At 41.2% G+C, this 12408-nt stretch overlaps 1 protein-coding gene across 5 annotated transcripts in view; it reads right to left on the reverse strand.

Moving 5' to 3' along the window:
- PKIG (cAMP-dependent protein kinase inhibitor gamma) overlaps positions 1 to 12408 on the reverse strand; it is a 96836-nt gene that overhangs the window by 35723 nt on the left and 48705 nt on the right. Inside the window, exon 1 of one of the 5 annotated variants that reach the window (XM_025875402.2) lies at positions 11975 to 12143. The exons of the other annotated variants lie outside the window; for them this stretch is intronic. The gene's annotated coding sequence lies outside the window, so the exon portion shown is untranslated. Of the gene's footprint in view, positions 1 to 11974; positions 12144 to 12408 lie in introns of those variants that run through there. 5 annotated transcript variants of the gene reach the window in all.

A 12408-nucleotide genomic window follows, 5' to 3' on the forward strand; every position in this document is an offset into this window, starting at 1 on the left:
GCGTCCTTACCCTGTCCTTTGAAGGACGCTCAGTCTAACTGAGGGTCAGGTGCCCTAAGGCAAAGTGTACCCTTCAGTGTGGTACACAGAGCTTCTAACAGCTTTCCAGGCAGGGCTGAGGCCTATGTGGCAAACAGACAACAATTCCAGAGGAAACAAAGGCCTACCTCCTAAAAGGAGGCTTTTATTATTGTTTACAATTGGGAAATAAAAAAAGACAGAGCATTTGAGGAAAACCAACAGCATGACAGAAACAAAAAAAGAGAAAATGGACCCTTATGGGAAAGAAAATTCAGACAAGTGAAGACCTCTAAAAAGAAAATTCTTATGTCTTCAGAGAAATTCTGAGGATACCATGTCCACAAAACAAAAGAAGTTGACAAAACTGGACTCTTGGAAATTAATAATATGAATAACTGAAATGAACAATTCAGTAGAAAAACTGGAAAACAAAAAGAGGAAATCTTTCAAAATACAGTATAGGGAAAAAATATTTACAGGATGAAAAAGAATTTTCATATAGAACAATAATCCAGGAAGCTCAACATCAGTCTGAAACTGAATTCCAGAGAAAGAATACAAAGAAAAGTACAACAGGAAATTATCTAAGAAACCATGAGGAAACTTTCCCAGAGTCGAAAGTTGCATCTTTAAGGTTTTATTTATTTGAGAGAGAGAGAGAGAGCGTGTGCGTGTGCGTGCATGCGCGCGCGTGAGCACGAGCAGGGGGGAGGGGTAGAGGGAGAAGCAGACTCCCCGCGGAGCAGGGAGCCCAATGCGGAACTTGGTCCCAGGACCCTGGGATCATGACCTGAGCGGAAGGCAGACACTTAACGGACTGAAACACCCAGGAGCCCGAAAAGTTGCATCTTTAAACTGAAAAGTTTATCAGGTGCTGAGGAGAAGGAAAGAGTCTTTCATGCCTACATATAATCTCCTAACCTTTCAGAATTCAAAAGGAAAAAATCCTACATGTTTCTAGAGAGACAAAATGATTCAAAAGAAAAGAATCAGACTGGTATTGGACCTCTGAGCAATACTGGCTGCCTGAAGACAAGAGAGCAATGCTTTTGAAGGAAAATGACTTGGAACCTAGAATTTATCCTCAGCTAGGCAAAATAAAGCCATTTTTGAGACATGCAAGGACTCAGAACGGTTTCTCTCTTGTGCACTGTTTTCTCAGTAAACTCCTGGAGAATATGCTTCACCTAAATGAGGGTTTAAACTATAAAACAGAATTTGAAAACAGGGATCTAACAAGAGAGATGGAAGGAATGCCAAGGATGAAGATGAGGGTTGCCCCGGACCTCAGCTGACCTGCAGACCTAGAGAGTGCCAGTCTCACTAAAGCGGGAGGGTGGGGGGCTCCAGGAAAACAGAGCTGAGGGACTCCCTGACAGGTGTGCTGAAAACTGTACTGAGAGTCCATGGGCAAGTATGGGAAGCCTTTGCAGCAAGAAACAAGGAAAACTGAGCATATTAAAGAAGCTGTTATTCACCCAGGAAAAGTCATACAGAAAAGAAAAATAACCAGAAAGTTACCGGCTCAGCAGTAAACAGTATTTATGATGCCATAATGCTATAAAACACTGAATACTACTGATTTAACCAAAAAAACTGCGATATTTGGAGAAAAAGGTAAAGGAGAAGTGTGAAGGGGGCTCTGGTGCTTGTAAAAAAGCTAAAGCCTCACGAGCCATCCTAGGAGGTCAATAGGTAACACCTAAAATTGATAAAGAAAAGGCAGTATGGTAGTGTGGGGTCCTTGTTTGCATCTGATTTGAATAAAAAAGTACTTAGAAGTTAATCAGCGATCTTTGTGAGTTATAAGGGATTATTAATTATTTTATGTCTGACAATAGTAGTGTAGTTAGGTTTTTAAAAAAGTAGTCCTTGTTCTCTTAGAGATACATGCTAACGTAGCTATTACAGAAATGACATGATGTTTAAAACATTCCAAAATTACCCAGTAGCAGGGGTAAAAGTGGCTACAGGCATAGATGAAACAAGACAGGTCATGATTCTTGAAGCTGGGTATTGGGTGGTACATGATGACTCATATTATTCTAATACTGTACATGTTTAAAAATTTACATAATAAGAAAATGTTCAGAGAGAGAGATAGCTGTATAAGCATATTTTTTGGATATATGGAAGTAACAGAACAAACAGCCGGCAGGATCAAAAGTGTATGCTCTTGGGACCAGGGCAGGAGGCAGGGGAGACACGGGTGGGGGAAGGAGATAGCTGTTTTCAGTGCAAGTTTATAATGAATGATATTTGATCTTAAAAAGAATAAAGCAAACCTATGTGCATGTGCCATTCTGAAAAATTTTTTTTTTAAATATTTATTTGAGAGAGAGAGAGAGAGAGTGTGGGGGAGGGGCGGGGGGAGGGAGAGAAAGAATCTCAAGCAGATTCCCTGCTGAGTGCAGAGCCTGATGCGCTTGATCCCTCCACTGAGATCATGAGCTGAGATGAAATCAAGAGTCAGACACTTAACCCACTGAGCCACCCAGGTGCCCCAAAACACAATTAGTTTAATTTTACTTTTTTGAAAAGATTTAATTTGTGTGTGTGAGAGAGAGAGAAAACAAGAGCAGGGAGAGGGGCAGAAGGACAAGCAGACTTCCTGCTGAGTGCAGAGCCTGACAGGGGGCTCAATCCCAGGACCCCGAGATCACAACCTGAGCCAAAGTCAGACACTTGACTGAGCCACCCAGATGTCCCAGCACAATTAATTTAAAAAAAGAAACGGGGGGGGGGGCGCCTGGCTGGCTCGGTCACTGCAGCATGCGGCTCTTGATTTTGGGGTTGTGAGTTTGAGCTCCACGCTGGGCATCGAGATTACTAAAAAAAATAAATGGAGGAGGGACCTGGGTGGCTCAGTTGGTTAAGTGTCTGCCTTCAGCTGGGTCATGATCCCAGGGTCCTGGGATTGAGCCCCGCATCGGGCTCCCTGCTCAGAGGGAAGCCTGCTTCTCTCCCTCTCCCATACCCCCTGCTTGTGTTCCCTCTCTCACGCTGTCAGATAAGTAAAATCTTTAAAAAAATAAATAGAGGGTTAAAAGTGGATGTTACCTCAGGTGAGGGGCTAGGCAGGAAACTGATGCCTTTCTGGACTTGCAGTTTTTTTTTTTTTAATTGATGTTCATATATTACTATGATTTTTAGAAAATGTAATCTATTTTTATTAGTTATTGCCATCAGCTTTTAACTGGGCCTTTTGCTAATCTCGACACTTACAAACTGAATCAGTTTCTCCAGGTAAAGAATCCTGAATAACCCAGAGTATTTCCACATTAAATGTAATAATAATTATTACTGCAGTTTAATAATTATCTACCATTTGTCAGTGCTTTATATATGTTATTTCTAATTTTTATAACAATTTTGCAAGGCCGATACCATATTCCCATTTTACAGATGGTAAGATTAAGGTTGAGAGACACATCAGCCATGTGCTTGAGGTTACAGAGCAGAAGGCCAAGCTTGTGCGACTCTTTCCACTACCCTACCTCTCCTTTACAGTCCACTAGTTTGGGATAGTCCAGAAAGTACTCTGACATCCCCTTTTGCCATTCAATCCATGAAGCAGGAGAGACAGAATTATCTATACTTGACAGATGAAGGATTAAAGCTAAAAAAAAGTTAGGTAACTTGCCTAAGCGTCCAGGTTTCCCGATCCTTAACTCAGTACTGTGGTATCATCCTTTTCATCTGTCCCCTCTACAACAAGATGTTTTCATAACCTCCTCAGAGGCATCTGACATAAGAGTCACTGCAAATGAATGCAGCTGAAGCAGGAATTTTAAAAAAGAGACTTATTTTTTCCAAAGGAAATCTAGTAATAAACCATGGAATGTCCTTAGTTGCTCTAATGTCAGCATTTTACTCGAGTTCTCAAAGGGGTTCTGAAAATGTCAGCAGCCTGTCTTCCTGGCAGAGAGAGATCAGCGGGTGGCAGGGGCAGCTTGCAGCAGTTCTGACAACTGGTGCCACTCCTCTCGGCTCCAAAAGAAAGGAACAAGCCAGGCATGCTTCGGCCCTGAAAAAAAAAAATGTCTGTGTCTCCTAAGTCCACTTACATCAGTGGCCATGGGGCCCCAGGGCTTTTGATAGTTGCCAGGAACCCCAGATTGGTGCTACTCTAGAGCAGGGCAAGTTCACAGAGTGACAGGCTGGGTCAGGAGGGGAGCCCAAAGTGGGGAACTGAAGGGCCTGAATGTCTGCCCTCTGCTCATCTCAAACCCTGGGCAGCTGATGGCCCTGCCTGGCGAAGAGCAGACTAAGAGCTGGGCCCAAGTGCCATGAGCTTGGCTTGAGAGGCTGTTCTCTGGCTATTCTGGCATCTGAACAATGGCCAAGCAGCAGTTAGGGGGAAGAAACTGTTTACTCGAGTTCAAACTATTTATAGTACCAGCAATCTGCACATATTTGGATGACAAATCTCTGGGTTTCAAGTGAGCGGTGCTTTGCTCCTGGACAATTTCATCAAACACACTGCCTCCCCACGCCGCCCCCGGACCCCTTAGCTCACATGTGTTGCCCTTAGGATGTTTTATTTAAGTTGCTGGGTTTAAAAAAAATCAAGATCATAAAAAGAAACCACATTTTAAGAACAAGTGACTTTTAATCCATTTGCCTACGAGCTTAAACTACATAGTATCATTTTCTTTAAGGCTTGAATCAGAGATTAAATTCTAATACATGTATATTCTATAAAAAATATGACTGAAATTAAAACAGTATCTGAACAAGCTTTGTAATTTCACAGGTACTCTATCATTGTAATGATGCCGAGCCCCACTCAAGACCTGCAAAAAGAATGTTTCTTATATTTCAGGATGATGGAAGGCTTTCCGGAACAGATCCACAAACACTATGTAACCATCTGCACATTACAGGCAAACAGAGGAGGTACTGCCCACTCCTTCCGGGTCGGCCGCAGCTACAGGGACAGTGCTCACAATGCCCCTGCCCCCAGCACACGCCACACACGGGAGCGGTTTGACTGGAACAAAAAGATGTGCAGAGCCTTCCACACAATTTTAACTCACAGAAGGTTATTATACCCTTGCCAACACCTTTGTTTGGAAAAACCAGTCTACCTCTAAAAGCTGCCTTGTTTTTACAGCAAAGGCAAGGCTGATTAGCCACCTCTCCTGAGCCAGGCCCTACCTAATTCTGAAGCGGAAACGTGGGTGTTAATCAAATGTATGCCGGCTAATATACTGGCGGCCTCTAGACCTATCACAATGCAGGCAGAAACTGGCTGCAGAGAAAGGGCACTGAGTGAGAAGAAAGGTTTAGAGTATACGGGATGATGCTGGACAATTAAGGGATTCCTCCAAGGAACTAACTTGTTTTCTTATTTTTGCCCCCTGCTAATGAAGCGCTTTAGAAAGCAAACAGGAAGGTGTCCAAGATAATCTTTAGATTAACCCCACTTTTTAAAATCAGGAGAGAAGTAAGAGTGGTTAAGGGTGAATGAAAGAAGCATGTTTATATACAGAGGGAATGTAAATTATTTTAGAAATTTTTTGCTGGTCAGTTGGTAATATTTGGTCAATATATGACCAAAGACTTTAATGAATGTAGTTTTGATCCTATGATTCTACATCTAGAAATTTAAACAATATCATCATTCAGACCTTAGCTAAAATGTCACCTCTTGGGGACTTCCCCAACCCACTCAACCTAAGGTAACCACCCTCTACATATCACATCACTTTCTTTCTTTTCTTTAAGATTTTATTTATTTATTTGACAGAGAGAGAGCATGCAAGCGGGTGGAGGGTCAGAGGGAGAGGGAGAAGCAGACTCCTTGCTGAGCATGGAGCCTGATGCGGGACTTGATTTCAGGACCCCAAGAGATCATGACCTGAGCTGAAGGCAGACACCCAACTGAGCTACCCAGGTGCCCCACATCACTTTCTTTTAATTGTCTGCACAGCACCGCTATTTTTCTTGTTCATTAATTTGTGTACTGTTCATCTTCACTGCTGCTCCCTACCACACACTAAAGCTAAAATATTAGCTTTATACGAGCAGGGACCTGGTCTGCCGAATGCACTGCTTTCTTCCTGTGTGGTGGATACTAGCCAAGGACGTTAAATACATCATCTCATTTAGTCCTCACAACCACATGAGGTTTGTTATTAACCCATTTTAGAGATAAGCAAACTGAAGCACAGTTTAAGTCTAGTGAATGGCCAGCAAGTGGCAGTAGGAATATGAACAGTGCTAGGTATGACCACAAAGCCTATGCTCTTAACTACCTCCCTCAAAACGAACCACAAGTTTCAAAGTGCACACTTTCTGACCAAGCATTATAGTTCTGGAAATTTGTTATGTGGAGATAATCGGACAAGAACAATGGTGAGATACGTTTTTATTTACTGCAGGCTGCTTACAGAAGCAAATATTGGAAATATGTTTAGGCAAGTCATCAGTTAGCTGTAAGCCCCAAGTTTACTTTTTGGTAAACAGGGGGCCCCATCTCAGAGACACCATAAAGATTTAATGAGACAAAGCACCGTACTGGCTCATAGTCAGTGTTTTACTGTTTGCTACATGCATTTACATCTCTAAAAGGATATACAACATACCAAATTGTTACCAGAGGTCATCTCTGGACAGCAGGATTATGGGGGGGAGGGGTTTCATTAACTAAATTGTGTACTTCCACGTTGTTCTAATTTTTATAAAATTCATACTGATGTCATAGTCATAATATATTTATTACTATTTTTTTTTTGAAGAATATGAAGGGGCACCTGGGTGGCCCGTAGTTAAGCATCTGCCTTCTGGGGTCAGGCTGGGGTCATGATCCCAGCGTCCCGGGATCAAGTCCCACGTCTGGCTCTCTGCTCAGTGGGGAGTCTGCTTCTGCCTCTCCCTCTGCCTGCCACTCTGCCTGCTTGTGCTCCCTCTCTCTGTGTCAAATAAATAAAATCTTAAAAAAAAAAAGAATATGAAGAAAGTTAAAGAAATTTGGAGTCGGAAACTCAGTTTATGGGACAATGAGGGAAACTAGTTTAGTAGATCTCAAACTAAAAATATTCCTCCTCTTTTGTTCTATGTAAGAACAAGATCTTCAGTGGGTTTATACGTCCTACCCCATTACAAAGGTCTGCATTCACAGTGAAGTCAGGGAGATTCTTAATAAGAACATAGACCTACAGAATTTATTCAGATGGATTCAAGATATCTGAAAAGATGCTAAAATATATATACAAAAAGGAAGAAAATCTTTATAGCCACATCTGCCTTCTAAAGAGAAAGACTGTCAAAAAAATTAAAAAATAAATAAAGAGGAAGATTGCCAAATAGGAGGCCCTTTTACCTATCAGTCACCTTTTTGAGTTCAGCCATGCAAAAAATAACAAATAAAACCTGAAGGTTGCCAAGTAGCTCTACAAAATAAATAAAGAAGAACTGGATTCCAGGGGAAATCTGTGAGGAAGGAGCAAGGAGCGAGGGAGATGCCAGAGGTCCGGGGTCTGCGGTTCCCAAATCACCAGCAAAGCTGATTACAGCACTTACAAATCTGTTTTGTGAGTGTATTCTTTGCTCTTGACAGAAACCAGGAAGGGACTGAGTTTCAATTCTGAACTGATAGGTTGAGAAACAGAGGAAGAGGAGGCAGAGATGACCCAGAGAACACCTTCACCCCCAAGGAATCTGCAGAATCTTGGGGGAAACTTCAGACTTCTACATGGCAAGAAACAAGGGGTCAAGCTGATCATATCTAGATCTTAAAGTGCTAACACATCAGAGTTATATACAGTTCATTTATCTAGAGGGATATTTATTTATCAAGGAACAAATTGATATGTGTGTGGGCACAAAAATAAATGAACTTGCCTACTCTTCCACACCACTGAAAAGCTTTTCACAATTTGTGTGGTGTTGCTAACTCATTTTAGGTCACATATTCCTTTGAGAATGTGATGAAAGCTAAGATCCTGCTCTTTAGAAAATGCATACCTTTGACTGTATATTATTTCAAGGGGTCTGTGGAACCTTTGGAGGCCATCTCTGGGACACTCACTGTAGGGAAAACCTGCATCAGCATTGATGGACATTGCTTGTTGTTGACAGTGGGTACCCCAAGCCACCTTGCAGTTTATGCAAAAAGTATAAGAACACTGCTGACATTCATAGATTTATAAACATTTGTTGGAGACCTAATACACATAATCCTGAAGGTATAAACATAAATGCAGTGTGATCTCTGTACTCACTGAGTTGTAGTCAACTGAGGGAAGGAAAGACAACAGACTGCTGCAATAGGGAGGCATAAGTCAGACTGTACATTTCAGACTAACCTTGCTCCTCAACTTCCTTTTTGGCCCCAGGACTCACTAACTACAAATGGAACAACAGGTGGAAATGAGTAACATGAATACAGGGTACAAAGAGAGGAAAGCAACAAGAGGCCAAGACACTGGGGCCATTTTAAATGGCCAGTCTGCTATTCTGTGGACTTTGATTTCCCTGTGTCTGCATAAAAATATCTCCAAAAACAAAACAAAACAACAGAGTTCTTTTCTTTAATTAACAGTAACCATGGATATTTTTTAAATGCCACTTTAAGAAAAGGGAATTGACGAACTAAGATTGTTCTGAAAAACTAATCTATGCTAAGAGAAGCCTACAATCCACATTGCTGGTTCGCATTGTTAGATCAGCAAATATTTATTGAGCTCTGAAATAATCATGTCTGATGTTTGCATTACATAAGAACTTTCACACAAGATTGTCTCATTTCTTCTGCAAAACATCTTGTTGTAAATGCTTATATTCAAGGGCATAGTGACTTGGTAATTTACAGCTTGTCAGCCCTGCAGCCAAAAATCAAAATACAGACCTACCTACCTTTTCCTAAACTCCCAGGGAAAATGACAGCAGTGCCAGACACAAGAAGGGCAGGAGAGGAGAGGTAACAGCTTGAGGGACAGAGTGGAGAGTTAAGTTAATGTGGCACCAGTATAAGCCTGGGTGTTGAAATCAGATGCACTTGGGAAAAAAATCTGGCTCCCTCCCCCACTTAACGAACTATGTGATCTCAGGCAAATCACTTGATCTCTCTGAATTCTGAGATCTCATTTGTAAAATGAAGAAAATAATAGCATCTACCTCATCTGAATGTAGGAAGGTGGAGGGAAGAAAGGAGGTAGACTGTAGTGAAGGGGTGCTAATTTCTTCATCTTGTAGACAGGAGAGTCAAGAGACAGTGAAGGCCTCAGGACTGACTGCCATTTCAGCCAGCATGACGGATTAAATATCCCAAAACCTTCCTGCCAAAACACCCCAAATGATGGGTGCCATCACCCTAGCAAATGTGTCGAATGCATGCCTGAGCTTAAAAGCCAGCATGGGAAATTTTCTGAGGTCAAATAAGAAGCACAAGTCCAGCAAGATGAGATAAGCACCAGAACATTTAAAAACATTTGCCATTTAATGATACAAACCTACTTACAAAGTTAACTGTCTAAAATCACAAATAAAGAAAAAATATGTATGTGTGTGTATGAATCTTATTTACAGTTTTGGAGGTAACCACCACAATTACTAAAAACCATTAAAGTAAGAAAGAAGTGGCTTTCAAGAGAAAGCTGGGTGAGGAGGGAGACCCCCCTTTTTTCCTTATATCTTTCTGTTCTAACTAGGTGTTTGTTTTTATGTACAAGTATTACTTTTCTAATTTTTGTTAAATTGGCAAAAGAAAGAAGGTTGGGGGAACTCTGCCATCACCAACCATAAAAAATAGTAATGGGATGAATAACATAAATATGAATTTCAGAAGAAAAAAAGTCAGTCTTAAGGTGCCTGGATGGAGTAGGTATTCTGCTCTAAATGTACCTTATCAAAGATTTCTTTTGAATGATAACACCCAGTGCTGTGGAGATATGGGAAAATGGAGGTTAAGAATGAAAAATGGTACAACAGTCCTAAAAGGCAATTTGACAATATGTACTGAAATCCTTAAAACCCTACATGCACGGGGGTATATGGGAACTTTCTGTACTTTTCTGCTCCATTTTACTTGAACCTAAAACTAGTCTAAAAAATAAAGTTTACTGATTAAAAATATATATGCCCTTTAACCAGTTCATTTGACTTCTAAGACTTTATCCTGGGAGAGATCATTATGGGATGTGTGCAAAGACTGGACTCAGGTTGCTGACCTCAGCAGTGCTTAGAAGACTGAAAGACTGAAAACAATCCTAAGAGTGCACAAATTAGGGAGTGGCAAAATACATTTTGGTACACCAACAGAATGGCATATTATGCAGTTACAATGCAATGCTATAGAAGAATATCTCATGGCATGAGAAAAATCATCTCATTTTAATGTTAAGATGTATATAATAGGGGCTCATGGTTGTAAAGGGGAAAATAGTATTTTGCATAAAAAAATAACTGGTGAACCTAGTAGTAATACTGCAGGTAATTTTTATTTTCTTCTTTCAGTTTGTTGGCATTTTATTTAATTAAAAAAATTTTTTTAAAGATTTTATTTACTTGAGAGAGAGTAAGAGTGAGAGAGAGCACAGAGGGAAAGGGAGAAGCAGACTCCCGGCTGAGTGCGGAGCCGGATGTGATGAGGGTTAGGGCCCTGGGATCATGACCTGAGCAGAAGGCAGATGCTTAGCCAACTGAGCCACTGTAGGAACCCCAGTTTGTTGGCATTTTAAATGTTTTCTGCAAAGCACTCTTCTTGTAATAAAAATATAGTATTCTATAAAAAGAAAAAACATGAAAAGCTATTTTTAAGTTCCTTTGGACAACACATACCAAGAAAAGAGAGGGAAAATAAAATAGGAAAGAAAAAGGAGGATCTTTGAAAAAGCAAGATGGAGAGGAGAGAAAAGGGGGTGGATCCAGTGAGATGAAGTGCCCTGGGCAGCCTCTGAGCTCCTCAGCCAGAGAGCCCTTCTTCCAAAGCTTTGACGGGAAAATCAGAGAAAGGACCCCAGAGCTTTCTTCTCATTTCCCATGATTGATCGCATTGCTCCTGACAGGTCAATGGTAGTTACACATCCAGTAGATTTCAGCACAATGAAAGATGAGATCAAGAATAAGGTTATTAGTCCACAGAGCTAAAGGTAATTTCAAACTAATGTGCACCAATGCCATGATTTCTAACAAACAGAGACTATTTATTGAAGAGCTGCAAAGAAGCTATTGTGTCCACAGATGAAAATTCTTAGCCAGGAAAAGATTCCAGGCCCGAAGCAGAGCAGTCTTTAAAAGAGAACAGGCTTGCAGAAGATAAAAGGGATTCTTCCCTCCCCCTCGGAGAGGACTGAGGCTGTTGGCCCAGAGATAAGAAGACTCTGTACATACTTATGCTGAAGTTTTTTAAAAGTCCCAGTACGGAAAACAAAGAGAAAGATGATGTGCTTGAAGATTAATTTAAACAGCAACAAATTAGACAGAAACTAGAGGAAGCTGACTGAAAAGCTCATTAACAGTGTGAATCTGAAAGAAGAAAATCAGATGAGACAGTAACACTGGAACTTGTCCATTCTGTGGATCCCATTACAGGAGAACCAGGCTACTGCCTTGTAAGATAGGGCATAAAAACAGAGTACTTCAGTGTGGACTAAATATATTACATGGGCTCAAGGAAGACAACAAAGTTATACCTGAATTACGGTCCCTACCATTCTTCTGCACCCTAACTACTTCTGCACTACTAACTCCACATGTGCAAATGTCACCACGGATAATTCTGATTTAATCTGTCTTAACATATAGGGAAGACTGATCTTCCAAGCACTCGTCAGAGTCCATTAGTTTCTGGCCATATCCCCAAATCATCCATATGTTATCAGAGAGTTTACTGGAGGTCTAACAACAGAATCCTCTGTGAGCTGGAGATACCATTGTCTGAAGCTAAGGGCTAGAAGGGGCACTTAACAGAGCAAAAGGCAAAAAAATAAAATAAAATAAAACTTACAGAAGTAGAGCCAATAGGCCCTTTGGACTCAAGCAACGAAGACACGCTTGCAGCACCAAATGTTGCACTGATCAACGCCTGCGCACCAGCTGAGGCTTGTGACTGAAAGGGCTGGAATGTCTGAAAGGAACCTTGTTGAGAACATCATCTAACTCAGGGAGCTGCAAGAGACCCATTATGAACTGCTGGGCACTGACTGCCGTCCCAGGCCCTCAGGAGGCTCTTACACAGAAAGTATCTTTCTGAACAAGGAACTGATAAGGAACTTGCCCAGCAAGTAAACCCTGTTGCAACTGCTCGACTCTTTAAGCAGCCACAATGTGTAAACAGATGACTACAGTGTATTACAGTAACACTGCATTTACCAAAACAAGTGGCAGGCTACAATTTGCCAATTCCTGCACTAGAGGATGGGATGCCGGTCGTGGAAAGCA

Source organism: Callorhinus ursinus, unplaced genomic scaffold (assembly GCF_003265705.2).
Source record: "Callorhinus ursinus isolate GAN/ISIS: 27379988/994484 unplaced genomic scaffold, GSC_fseal_2.0 scaffold38, whole genome shotgun sequence".
NCBI classification, from domain to species: domain Eukaryota; kingdom Metazoa; phylum Chordata; class Mammalia; order Carnivora; family Otariidae; genus Callorhinus; species Callorhinus ursinus.